This window comes from Tamandua tetradactyla, chromosome 3, assembly GCF_023851605.1.
Source record: "Tamandua tetradactyla isolate mTamTet1 chromosome 3, mTamTet1.pri, whole genome shotgun sequence".
NCBI lineage: Eukaryota > Metazoa > Chordata > Mammalia > Pilosa > Myrmecophagidae > Tamandua > Tamandua tetradactyla.
Window position 1 is genome coordinate 146,174,520 of NC_135329.1, and position 14,589 is coordinate 146,189,108.

Sequence of the window (14,589 nt, forward strand, 5' to 3'; positions counted from 1 at the left end):
ATCTAGGAAGATCAGAAAACATCAAGCAGGAAAAATACCAAAAAGATCTATACCTAGTAATATCTTATTCAATCTGCAGAGTAATAAACACAAAGAGAAAATCCTAAAAAGAGTAAGAGGGAAAAAAAAAACCCTACAATTAGAGAACAAGATTAAAAATTACATCAGATTCCTCATCTCAAATTATGCAAACAAGAAGAGAATGTGTGAAATAGCTACCATGTCAAAAGAAAAAAATCACCAACAGTAATTCTGTATCCAGTGAAATTATTCTTCGAACATGAAGGAGGGGAGAGAAAGTCATAAAAGCAAGAAGCTGAAAGCAACAAAACCCAGAAGAGAAAAGGGAGAGACCAGCATATGCAGCCATGTGCCTTGCCATGTACCAGGAGTACAGGATTGCTGGCAGCTGGTCTTGTCTTTAGGGAGAAAGCCTGGCCTGATTATGCCTTGATTTGGACATTTTTCTCTGCCTTCAAACTTCTAAGAAATGGCATTTTAAAAGCTGTAAAAGCGAACTTTTCTTGGTGGTAGAGGTGCTCTTGCAACTGTTTTAGGCCTTTCTCAGTTTACTCTTTACAGAAAGAAGCAAATGAACCTGGTCCACGTTGAAGCAACAGAGTACGCTGCAGAAGCTGTTAATAGGAAACCTCCTTCCATAGAAGCTCAGATATTGACTTTGCAAAACACATCTGAATTTGATATCCTTGTCATTGGAGGAGGGGCAGTGGCATGTGGCTATGCACTAGACGCTGTCATCAGAGGACTAAAAAACAGTACTTGTAAAAAGAAATAATATCTCATCGGGACCAACAGCTGCAGCACTAATTTGATCCATGGTGGTGTGACCTATCATAAGAAAGCTATCTTGAAGTTGGATATTGAGCAGTATAGGATGGTAAAAGAAGACCTTCATGAGCGTGACAACCTACTTGAAATTGCTCCCTATTTATCAGCTCCATTGCTTATAATGCTTCCACTTTATAAGTGGTGGCAGGTACCTTACTACTAGACAGGAATCAAACTATATGAAGTGGTTGCAGGAAGTAACTACCTGCAAAGCAGTTTTATGCCCACAGCAAATCAAGAGGTCCTGAGCATTTCCCAATGCTGCAAAAGGACAAACTCGTAGGAGTGACTATCTACAACAACAGACAACACAACAATTCACAGATGCAACTCACCATTGCTCTCCCCGCTGTCACGTATGTGCTGTAATAGCCAATTACATGGAGGAAGTGAACTTGCTAAGAAGGCAGACCCTAAAGAGTGCATGAGCAAGGTCCAGCGCAAGGAAGCACTCATAGGGCAGGAATTTTCTGAGAAAGCCAAATATGTTATTAATGTTATGGAACCTTTCACAGACTCAGTGTGCAAAATGGGTGACAAGAACTGCCCTGATATCTGCCAGCCAAGTGCTGGTATTCTCGTTGTGTTGCCTAGCTATTACAGCTCAGAGAGCATGGAACTTCTTGACCCAGCCACTAGTAATGGAAGAGTTATTTCCATCTTTATTTTTAATTTTTTTTAATTTTCTTCTTATCCTGGGAAAAAATGCCTATAGCTGGCATTACTGATACACCAACTGATAATACAAACTATCCAGTTCCTTTGGAAGAAGATATCAACTTCGTTTTGAACAAAGTACATAAACTGCCTTTGTTTTTTTTTTTTTTTGGTTTTTTTTTATTAAAAAAAATTAACTAACACAACATTTAGAAATCATTCCATTCTACATATGCAATTAATGATTCTTAATATCATCACATAGATGTATGATCATCATTTCTTAGTACATTTTCATCGATTTAGAAAAAGAAATAGCAAGACAACAGAAAAAGAAATAAAATGATAATATAGAGAAAAAATAAAAATAAAAAATATTAAAAAAACATACAAAAAATCACTATAGCTCAGATGCAGCTTCATTCAGTGTTTTAACATAATTACATTACAATTAGGTAGTATTGTGCTGTCCATTTTTGAGTTTTTGTATTCAGTCCTGTTGCAGTCTGTATCCCTTCAGCTCCAATTACCCAATATCTTACCCTATTTCTAACTCCTGATGGTCTCTGTTACCAATGACATATTCCAAGTTTATTCTCTAATGTCGGTTCACATATTCCAAGTTTATTCTCTAATGTCGGCAGCTTCATTCAGTGTTTTAACATAATTACATTACAATTAGGTAGTATTGTGCTGTCCATTTTTGAGTTTTTGTATTCAGTCCTGTTGCAGTCTGTATCCCTTCAGCTCCAATTACCCAATATCTTACCCTATTTCTAACTCCTGATGGTCTCTGTTACCAATGACATATTCCAAGTTTATTCTCTAATGTCGGTTCATTTATCTAAAGGACAAATACCATACAGTATTTGTCCTTTAGATAAACTGCCTTTGTTGTGATGCTAAAGTGAGAAGAATGTCCTGGCAGCATGGAGCAGTATTTGCTCTCTCATTGCAGAGCCCAAGTCTGCAGATACTCAGTCAATCTTCCAGAATCACAATGATATCAGTGAAAGTGGCCTTGTCACTACAGCAGGTGGAAAGTGGACAACATACCGATCTATGGCAGAACATACCATAAATGCTGCTTTCAAGGCTCACAATTTGGATGTAGGACCAAGTAGAATATACTGGGCTTTTCATTCAAGTGGGAAAAGATTCTAATCCCACACTCTATATTCAACTTGTCCAAGATTATGGACTTGAAAGTGAGCTGGCACAGTATCTTGCCACCACCTGTGGTGATAAGGCTTTTGAGGTGGCCAAAATGGCAAATGTAACTGGAAAACAGTAGTCCACTGTTTTTCAGTGCATCTTGTGTCAGAATTTCCATATATTGAAGCTGAGGTGAAAGATGAAACTATGCCTGCACTGCAGTGGAAATGATTTCACATCACACTTGACTGCCTTTCTAAATATTCAGAGAGCCGAGGAAGTCCTTCCTACAATTGCTGAGTTCATGGCAGAGAACTGAATTGGGGTGATTCTAAGAAAGAAGAAAAACTGGAAATAGCCAAGAAGTTTTTTTTTTTTTATGAAATGGGCTATAACTCTTGATCAGAACAGTTAACAGCTCAGAAATTAGCCTGCTGCCTTAAGACACTGACAGGAACAAAAAGAGATTTCATAAGTTTGATGCAGATCAAAAAGGTTTTATTACCATAGCTGATGTCAACATGTATGAAAGTATCAGTGTCCAAATAGATGAAAATATGCTGCATGAAATACTGAATGAAGTAGATATGAACAAAAATGGACAGGGTGAACGCAATGTAGTTGATGAGTGCTATTCGATAAGGAAGAGTGTCTAGAAGCTGCCTTCCTATACTAATGAAAACCACAGAAGAGTTCTGATTCTGGTGGACCACAGTTGTGGAGGATTGTGAGTCTGAGCATTATGTCCACAGCCAACAAACATAGAAACAACATATAAACACGTGATAAGTCAGAGATGACTTATACTACTCCAAAACTGTGGTTATGGATAGCGGCCTTTTTAACATTAGGAAAATTTTCAAAAACCTCTAAGATGTTGGTGCATATCCTTTATTTGTATCTGCCATTCAGTCTGGCTTCTAAAACGTATATCACCTTTTTTCCTAATTTTCAATGCATACTGATTTAATGTTTTATATCCATTTTGTGACCTGTTAGACTAGACATGCTCCTTTTATGTTTCTTTATTCATCTATTCTAAATCAGTTCTAGAGGCAGAATATTTTGGTAGAAATTGAAAGAACTAGGAAAAAGCTGTGATGTACACAATTTTTGTACATTAGGCCTGGAGACAGCATTTGTTTCTAAAATAAGGAGAGTGGGGAATGACCCCTATTAAAATGATAGCATTTCTGGAGATCTCCCAGCCCCTTCTTCCTTCAAAACAATTCTGCACAATTTTATATCTAGTATATGATTGGCAAATCTTGAGAGGGAAGAAAAAGTTTAGATGTGATCACAGGAGCAAGTCTTAGAGTAACTCTGAATGCTTCCAGAATCACAGGTATAAGATACAGATAACACTATTTTCTGGGAGTTAGAGTGATAGTTTCTTTTCAGCAGTTCATTTTTTTCCCCCAATCACTGCTGGTTTTCTTTGACTACTACTATGGCCAAAAAGATCCTTGTTTTTCTTACTTTAAAACCAGCATTCAAAGCGGGTCATGGTGGCTCAGCAGGCAGAATTCTCACCTGCCATGCTGGAGACCCAGTGCCTGATCAAGTGGGGAAAAAAATGCATTCAAGTGGCAAGTTGGACGTAATGAGATGAGACCAAATCTCTCAAATCTTTATGGTAATAATAAATTTAAGGATTAAAAAATGTGCTTAGATATCCATATATGATTAAACAGTTTTCAATTCTCAAATCCTGATTTTTGGAGCATGTGGTATTGTTAAATATGGTCTATTTGTTTAGTTTGCAGCATCATTTTGGGGGATATCTGCAAATAGATAGTAAAAAACTATAGAAATAAGGGGGCACAAGGGTAGTTCAGTGGTAGAATTCTCACCTGCCATGCGGGAGACCCAGACCCAACAAATGGTGCTGCAATAATGGGATAGTCACATGGAAAAAGAATGAAATGTGACCTCACCATACAGCATACAAAACAAGCAAAAAAAAAAAAAAAACTATAGAAATAGATTTTAGGTTAACTTTAATTACAATTACGTAAAAAAAGGCAAAATATTCCAAATCATTTTAGTCTTTCTCTTGCTGTCCTCAATGGAAAATATAAAATTAAAAAGTAAAATCACACACATGCACATTAAGTCTGCACTAAATTTACTAGTAAAACATTGAATTTAACAGGAAATTTTGGGATGCTTTTGCTATGTTTTAGTGGTATTTTAACTAGAGTCATTTAAATATTTATTCATTGTGCTTGCTTTTGTGACGTTAATGTCTTAGTCTGCCAAAGCTGCCAGAATGCAACAAACCAGAGATGGACTGGTTTTTATAAAGGAATTTACTTATTTTTTAAAAATTACAGTTCTTCAGAAGGCAGCTAACTTTCGCTTGAGGTTCTCTGTTACAAGGGAAGGCAAAACGTGAAATCCTTTGGCCTTCTCTCCTGACTTTTGGGTTCCAATGACTTTCCCTGGAGAGATTGCTTTCGGCATCACAAAACGTCTGGGCTGAGCTGCAAATGCTAAGATGAGGTATGCTGAGCTTCTGAGCTCCCTTCTGACCTCTTTCTTTAAAACCTCTAGCTAATTAAGTTAAATCTATCTCACTCACTGTGGAAGGCACTCCCCTTAGCTGACCACAAATGTAATCAGCCATAGATGAATTTCACCTACTGATGATTTAAGGCAACGTAAAAAGAATGAGCATCATCACCGGGCCAGGTTGAGACCTGAATACCTAACTGCTACAGTTAACTACTTACTTTTTTGTTTCTTAAAATAGGTTCTGTAAATCAGAAAGAAAGATAGATGTTAAAGATTGAGATGGTATAATCTAGGAATGCCTAGAGTGTATAATAATAGTGAAATGTACAATGTACAATTTTAAAAATGTTTTTGCATGAGGAAGAACAAAGGAATGTCATTATTGCAGGGTACTGAAAATAGATGGTAACTAATATTTTAAAATGTCACCTTCTGTGTGAGAATAAAGCAAAAAATGCTTATCTGTTACAAAATCTACATTTTGACTAGTGCATTTCCTAATATAACTTATGTAGATAGTTTGAACGCCATAAGTACTTGGAATCTCAGGTAGGACATGAGATTTTGCTGGTTTGTCCAGAGTGATGCCCCGATGAATCCCAAAGTGATTCGATCAGTGACTGGAAAAGTATCTGCAAAGCCCCCTTCGGGGAGTGGTGAGAACGGGGAGAAATTCAACTTCCCCAAGTTGAATTCTTGATATTCTCACAAGCAGTGTGGACAACCAAAGCTATAGGCTGAGCCCCCAGTCTTGGGGTTTGTTCATATGAAACTTAACCCCACAAAGGATAGGTCAAGTCTACTTAAAATTTAGGCCTAAGAGTCACCCCCAGGAGAGCCTCTTTTGTTGCTCAGATGTGGCCTCTCTCTCCAGCCAACACAACGAGCAGTCTCACCACCCTCCCCCCTCTGCATGGGACATGACTCCCAGGGGTGTGGACCTTCCTGGCAACGTGGGACAGGGATCCTGGAATGAGCTGAGACTCAGCTTCAAGGGACTGAGAAAAACCCTAGAATGAGCTGAGAATTAACATCAGGGGATTGAGAGAACCTTCTCGACCAAAGGGGAAAGAGTGAAATGAGACTTAAGTGTCAATGGCTGAGAGATTCCAAACAGTCAAGAGGTTATCCTGGAGGTTATTCTTATGCATCAAGTAGATATCATCTTGTTATTCAAGATGTAATGGAGAGGCTGGAGGGAACTGCCTGAAAATGTAGAGCTGTGTTCCAGTAGCCATTTTTCTTGAGGATGATTGAATAATGATACAGCTGTCACAATGGGACTGTGTGATTGTGAAAACCTGTCTGATGCTCCTTTTATCTACCTTGTCAACAAAGGAGTAGGACATATGGAATAAAAATAAATAATAGGGGGAACAAATGCTAAAATAAATTTAGTTTAAATGCTAGTGATCAATGAAAGCAAGGGGTAAGGGTAGGTATAATCTTTTTTTTTCTTTCTTGTGTTTGTTTTATTTCTTTTTCTATTGTCTTTTTATTTCTTTTCCTGAATTAATGCAAATGTTCTAAGAAATGATGAATATGCAACTAAGTGATGATATTGTGAATTACTGATTATGTATGTTCTTTTATTTTGTTTCTTTTTTTAATTAATAAATAAATTTTAAAAAGATAGGTTCTGTACATAATAGGAAATATAACACTTTATTTCATAGCAGATTTCAATTGGGACTTAGTTTTTACACTGGTACATAAAACACTTCTATGTTATTATTTCTATTTATGTCAACATTGTAGAAAATCTTTATGCTTCATTCAAATGGGACATGAGCCTGTACATCACAATATGAATACTTACCTAAGAGCTCACTCACCTAAGCCCCTACGCTCACTCCTGAACAAACCAAAGACAGGGAAAGACTGCATCTTAACTCATTTTGTTTTGGAATGAAGTTTAGCACTTGCTACTTCCTAAAAGAAAACCTAAAACAAGGCAAATGATCCTCCCAGGCATCATTGTGAACTTTAGCATTTTTGGGGTTTTTTGTATGCTGTATGGTGGGGGGTCAAATTTCATTCTTTTTCCATGAGTATCCCATTATTGCAGCATCATTTGTTGAATTTGTTTGTTTTTCTTTCTTTTCTTTGCCTGTTCGTTTGTTTTTGGGAAGTGCATGGCCCAGGAATTGAACCCAGGTCTCTCACATGGCAGGCGAGAATTCTCCCACTGAACTACCCTTGCACCCCTCTCTGGCCTTTATTTTTTTAACAAATGGATGCATGTGGTTTTACAATTTAGTGGTTTTTCTATCAGTGCAATACATTTTACTATTAAAAACTTGATGACACTCAACAGATGGAAGATCTGTTTTCTAAGACATCCCAAATGATGTACCCACAATATTGTACCTTTGCATGTGCGTACTATCCCTGTTTTTCTAGTTATATCAAGATAACAAGGACTTGTATCATGCCCAAATCAATTATAGCAGACACTGGGTTTAGAAATCTAGACTGTTTATAAGATCTGTTTTTAAGAGGCGTTGTCTATGCACTTATTGCTATGAGTGAAGTTCTTTCAAGGTAAAAGAAAAACACACATTCTTCTTTTGAACATAACTGCTTTTGCCTAAAGTCTGCTAATTCCAAAACATATGCTTCTTCACCAATCTCACAGACCGCATGTTTTCGTGTTGCATTATTATTCCAGACTGGACTGTTAAATACTGTTTGAGGCTGGACAGTCATTTTTATAACTGTCTTGGTGTTTTATTGCCACCATTTGTTACTTTTGATATACAGAATGAGCTGCAGGGAGAGCAGTAAGAGGATTTATCTAATGTGCTTTTTTTTTTTTACTTTTTTTATTAATTAAAAAAAATTAACAAACAAAACATTAAGAGATCATTCCATTCTACATATACAATCGGTAATTCTTAATATCATCACACAGTTGCATAGTCATCATTTCTTAGAACATTTGCATCAATTTAGAAAAAGAAATAAAAAGACAACAGAAAAAGAAATAAAACGATAACAAAGAAAAACAAGATTATACATACCATACCCCTTACCCTTCGCTTTCATATACCACTAGCATTTCAAACTAAATTTATTTTAACATTTGTTCCCCCTATTATTTATTTTTATTCCATATGTTCTACTCTTCTGCTGATATAGTAGCTAAAAGGAGCATCAGACACAAGGTTTTCACATTCGCAGAGTCTCATTGTGAAAGCTATATCATTGTTCAATCATCATCAAGAAACATGGCTACTGGAACACAGCTCTACATTTTCAGGCAGTTCCCTCCAGCCTCTCCACTACATCTTGAACAACAAGGTGATATCTACTTAATGCATAAGAATAACCTCCAGGATAACCTCTCAACTCTGTTTGGAATCTCTCAGCCATTGACACTTAAGTCTCATTTCACTCTTTCCCCTTTGGTCGAGAAGGTTCTCTCAATCCCCTGATGTTAATTCTCAGCTCATTCTAGGGTTTTTCTCAGTCCCTTGAAGCTGAGTCTCAGCTCATTCCAGGATCCCTGTCCCACGTTGCCAGGAAGGTCCACACCCCTGGGAGTCATGTCCCATGCAGAGGGGGGAGGGTGGTGAGACTGCTCGTTGTGTTGGCTGGAGAGAGAGGCCACATCTGAGCAACAAAAGAGGCTCTCCTGGGGGTGACTCTTAGGCCTAAATTTTAAGTAGACTTGACCTATCCTTTGTGGGGTTAAGTTTCATATGAACAAACCCCAAGACTGGGGGCTCAGCCTATAGCTTTGGTTGTCCACACTGCTTGTGAGAATATCAAGAATTCAACTTGGGGAAGTTGAATTTCTCCCCACTCTCACCATTCCCCGAAGGGGGCTTGCAAATACTTTTCCAGTCACTGATCGAATCACTCTGGGATTCATCGGGGCATCACTCTGGACAAACCAACAAAATCTTATGTGCTACCTGAGATTCCAAGTACTTATGACATTCAATCAAACTATCTACATGAGTTATATTAGGAAATGCTCTAGTCAAAATATAAATTTTGTAACAAATAAATATTTTTTGCTTTAGTCTCACACATAAGGTGACATTTTAGAGTATTAATTATCATCTATTTTCAACACCCTGCAATAATGACATTCCTTTGTTCTTCCTCAGGCAAAAACATTTCTTAAATTTGTACATTGTACATTTCACTATTATTATACACTCTAGGCATTCCTAGATTATACCATCTCGATCTTTACCATCTATCTTTCTTTCTGATTTCATTTATGTCCCCAGTCCTCCTCCCTCTATCATTCTCACGTGCAGGTTCATTCAGTGTTTTAACATAATTACATTACCGTTAGGTAGTATTGTGCTGTCCATATCTGAGATTTTATATTCAGTCCTGTTGCACAATCTGTATCCCTTCAGCTCCAATCACCCAATATCTCACCCTATTTCTATCTCCTGATGGTCTCTGTTACCAAGGAAATATTCTAAGTTTATTCACTAACGTCAGTTCATGTCAGTGAGACCATACAGTATTTGTCCTTTTGTTTCTGGCTAATCACACTCAGCATAATGTCCTTAAGGTCCATTCATGTTGTTACATACTTCATAACTTTATTCTGTCTTACAGCTGCATAATATTCCATCTTATGTAAATGTCACAGTTTGTTTAGTCAACTGTCTGTTGATGGACATTTTGGCTGTTTCCATCACTTGGTAATTGTTAATAATGATGCTATAAACATGTAAATGTCCATTTGTGTCCTTGGCCTCACGACCTTTGAGTAGAGACAGCATATACATGGGTCCTGTTTTTTAAACCATTCTGCCAGACTATGTCTTTTGATTGGAGAGTTTAATCCATTAACATTCAGTGTTATTACTGTATGGGTAGTACTTTCTTCTACTATTTTGCCTTCTGGATTTTATATGTCATATCTAATTTTCCTTCCTTTTACCTTTACTCATAGTCTTCCTTTCTACACTCTTCTCCACACCTCTCTCTTCTGTCTTCGTATCTGTCTCTAGTGTTCCCTTTAGTATTTCTTGCAGAGCTGGTCTCTTGGTCACAAATTCTCTCAGTGATTTTTTGTCTGAAAATGTTTTAATTTCTCTCTCATTTTTGAAGGACAATTTTGCTGGATATAGAATTCTTGGTTGGCAGTTTTTCTCTTTTAATAATTTAAATATATTATCCCACTGTCTTCTCACCTCCATGGTTTCTGCTGAGAGATCTGCGCATAGTCTTATTGGGCTTCCCTTGTATGTGATGGATTGCTTTTCTCTTGCTGCTTTCAAGATCCTCTCTTTCTCTTTGACCTTGGACATTCTGATTATTAAATGTCTTGGAGTATGTCTATTTGGATCTGTACTCTTTGGGGTACGCTGCACTTCTTGGATCTGTAATTTTAAGTTTTTCATAAGAGTTGGGAAATTTTCAGTGATAATTTCCTCCATTAGTTTTTCTCCTCCTTTTCCATTCTCTTCTCCTTCTGGGACACCCACAACACGTATATTCATGCGCTTCATATTGTCTTTCAATTCCCTGAGTCCCTGCTCATATTTTTCCTTTTTTTTTCCTATAGTTTCTGTTTCTTGTTGGATTTCAGATGTTCTGTCCTCCGGTTCATTAATCCTATGTTCTGCCTCTCGAAATCTACCATTCTAGGTTTCCATTGTTTTTTTTCATCTCTTCTACTGTGTCTTTCATTCCCATAAGTTCTGTGATTTGTTTTTTCAGACTTTCAGTTTCTTCTTTTTGTTCCTTCCTTGCCTTTTTTATATCCTCCCTCAATTCATTGATTTGGTTTTTGATGAGGTTTTCCATGTCTGTTCGTATATTCTGAATTAGTTGTTTCAGCTCCTGTATGTCATTTGAATTGTTGGTTTGTTCCTTTGACTGGGCCATATCTTCAATTTCCTTAGTGTGATTTGTTATTTTTTGCTGGCATCTAGGCATTTAATTACCTTAATTAGTTTATTCTGGAGATTGCTTTCACTTCTTTTATCTAGGGTTTTCCTGTTGGATGAATTTGTTGTCTATCTGTTCTTTGACATTTGTTCAGCTTTATCTGAACCTTTAGCTTAAGTTTTGTTTAACAGAGGAGAAATTTTCAGTTCTTGTTTTCTTGTTTCTTGCCCTGCTTTTGTGGTACCTTTCCCCCACACTCACTTAGGAGGGTCTGCTTAGATATTATAGACCCCAGCCAGATTTTCCCAGACCAAACTGGCCTCCTATCAGGAGGAAAGAGTCACCTGCGTCTGTTTTCCCTGAGCATGAGACCCAGCAGGTAGAAAGACTTTTCTGTGAAGTCTCTGGACTCTGTTTTTCTTACTCCTGCCCAGTATGTGGCGCTTGTCTGACTGCAGGTCCCACCAGCATAAGATGATGCGGTACCTTTAACTTTGGCTGGGGGTTTGTTGGAGACAGAGGAGAGGTTGTAGGCTGGTTTTAATGGCTTCAAATTACCAAGCCCTGGTGTCTGAATTCCTTGATGGAGGGATTCCACCTGGGTGGGCCTTCACCCCTCCCCTGGGGAAGGCACAGTCTCCAGATAAGCCCCCAAAAGAGCTCACTTCTGCCTATGCCTGGGGCAGTTGCAGCCTGAAAAGTCCTGCCGCTGTATCCAGAGGCAGTCAAGCCTTTATAGATACACAGCCACAAAAACCTGTTTCCTTCTTTTTCTTCCCCCTTTTTCTGTCAGTCCTGCCCCCTTGGTGCCTGCCGGGGCAAAAATGAGCAACCTCCGCTTTGATCGGGTTCACCTAAGCTGGGGGCCTATTTTTAGTAGTCAGAATTTGTTAATTAGTTCCACAATTGGCGTTTGATTGTGCCCAGTCACTGCTGCTGGTAAAGTCCTTTCCTTTCCCCTCTGGGAAGCGGCCTGTGGGGGAGGGGCACTGGCCACCGCAGCTTTGGGAACTCACGGTTTTGGGGGGTGCTCGCAGCCGGCCCGGCTGGTCCAGACTGGGGTACACTGTGTGTCTGGTCACTGACGTGGCCCCAGGAGCTGTTCTGTACTGTTTCTGGTTATTTAGCAGTTGTTCTGGAGGACGAACTAAAACGCACACGTTGTTAAGCCGCTATTTTGACCCGGAACTCGTAATGTGCCTTGTTTTTATCAGAATAAGGACTGAAAGCATGAACCAATAAAACTAATGAAAAGAGAAAAAAAAAATAAAGGAAGGAAAATAGTATGATGGTTCCTCAAAAAGTTAAACATAGAACTACCATATAACTCTCCAATTGCATATGTAGGTGTATATCCAAAAGAACTGAAAAATGGACTCAAACACAGATACCTGTACACCAATGTTTTTAGCAGCATTATTCACAACTGACAAAAGTTAGAGGCAACCCAAATGTCCATCATCAGACTAATGGATAAACAAAATATGGTATATACAATCAAATATTCAGCCCTAGAAAAGGAATGAAGTTTTGACATGTGCTAATACATGGATGAACCCTGAAGACATCACACTGAATGAAATGTGTCAAATACATATGGGCAGATACATGCTTCCATTTATACAAAAAAGCTAGAACACGTAAATTTCATAAAGATAGAAAATAGAGAACAAGTCACCAGGGGTGTGGGGAAGGTGAATGGGGAATTAACACATCATGGCTATAGAGCTTGTATTTGAGATGGTGGGAAAGTTCTGTTAATGTATTGTGTTGAGGGTAGAGCAACACTGTGGACGTGATTAAACCCACTGAATGGTATGCTTGGGAGTGTTTGAGACGGAAAAAGTACATGTTGTATACATGTTTCCACAATTTAAAAAAAAAGAGAGAGAACCTAAAGAGATGATAACAACTAAACACAATATGTGCTCCTGCAATGGATCTAATGATGGAGGAGAAAAGTCTCAAAAGGACATTACTGGGAAATAGGAAAAAATGTGAATATAGAATGTAAACTTGTATATCAATAGTAAATCTTTTGAACTTGATAACTGTACATAAGGTATTTATAAGTGAATATTCTTATTCTTAAAAAACTTATGTGAAAGTATTATGTAGTCAAGAAGAATGATGTACACAACCTACTCTCAAATGTTTAGAAGACAGATGGATGGACAGATGATAGAAAGACAGTTAAATAGAATCATACAGCAAGCATGACAAAATGTTGAAAGTTGGAAAATCTAGGTATCTGCATAAAAGTTTACAGAAAAAAAATGAAGGAGATATAAAAACCTTCCCAGAAAAATAAAAATGGAGGGAATTTGTAGCCAATAGACCTGAGTTTCAAGAAATGTCAGAGTTCTTCAAAGAGATGAAAAATGATAAAGGTTAGAAACTCAGTTGTACATAAGAAAGGAAGAGCATTAACAGAAGGAATAATGAAGGTAAAATAAAACCTTTTATTTTTCTTACTGACTGTCTTAATGGAAAACAATTTGTTCAAAATAATAGCAACAATGTAGTGGGTAATTGTAACTTACAGATAAGTGAAATAAATGACAGCAACATTATAAGGGATGGGAGGAAGGGATGGGGAATACTGTAGTAAGAAGATACCTGCATTACCCATGAAGAAGTATAGTGTTATTTGAAGGTAGACAGATTGGTTCTAAATGTATACTGTAAACTCTAGGGTAAATATTTTAAAATTTGAAAAGAAGTATAATTGATATGCTAAAAGAGTACACAAAATGGAATCATATAAAGTGCCCAATTAAAACCAGAAAAGCCCTAGAGTTTGGGGAAGATGGTGGAACAGGACAGATAGAGTTCAACCCTACTCCAAGGAATGGCTAGAGAAGGGATGGGAGGGCAACTGAGATGGTGATTCCAGGGTGTAAGTGACCTGGGAGAGTCTTCTGCACCACACAGGGAGGCCCTGGTTTCAAAAGCTGAGGAACTGAGTAGCAGAGAACCAGAGACTGTACAGCTGGTGCAAACAGCCTAAGGCAGAAGCCTGGAGCCCTCAGGAGTGTATCGACCAGGAGGAGATGGGGACTAGGAAGCAAGCCAAGACACATTCCTTGAACGCACTACCCTCACCAGTGCAGCTCCACAGCCTGTGACTCACCCCACATCTCACATACCTGAACCCTATCATCTGCCCCCACACCCAGCACTCCAAGAGCCCCTGCCCCACCAACTCCTTGGGCACATACCTGCCCCAGAACCCTACCCTAAGCAAAGCTCAACCCACCTCTCAATCACCAGCACAGTCTCATGCGACCCCTCTCAAACCCTACCTTCCAGTTCTGCACCCTGTACGTGGTTGCCAGAGCACAAAGACTGCTGGTGCTTACCTCCACACCCAGGCTACACCTGCCCCCAGCCCATACAGTTTCACAGCCCCACCCCACCTCCCCTGAGCTCGGCACACAGGTATATCAGTTTACAGCACTCCCAGATCCATGTGCATGCACACGGCCCCCAATTACGCCCCTAGCTCTGGGAAAGCGCTGACCTGCACAGCTGGGACACATC

The 14,589-nt window shown here is 38.6% G+C and overlaps 1 protein-coding gene and 1 pseudogene across 3 annotated transcripts in view; one reads left to right on the forward strand and one right to left on the reverse strand.

Annotated features, from left to right (window-relative positions):
* Positions 1 to 14,589, reverse strand: part of OLA1 (Obg like ATPase 1) — a 264,781-nt gene that overhangs the window by 118,050 nt on the left and 132,142 nt on the right. The window lies entirely within an intron of this gene.
* On the forward strand, positions 491 to 3,392 carry LOC143677772 (glycerol-3-phosphate dehydrogenase, mitochondrial-like; annotated as a pseudogene).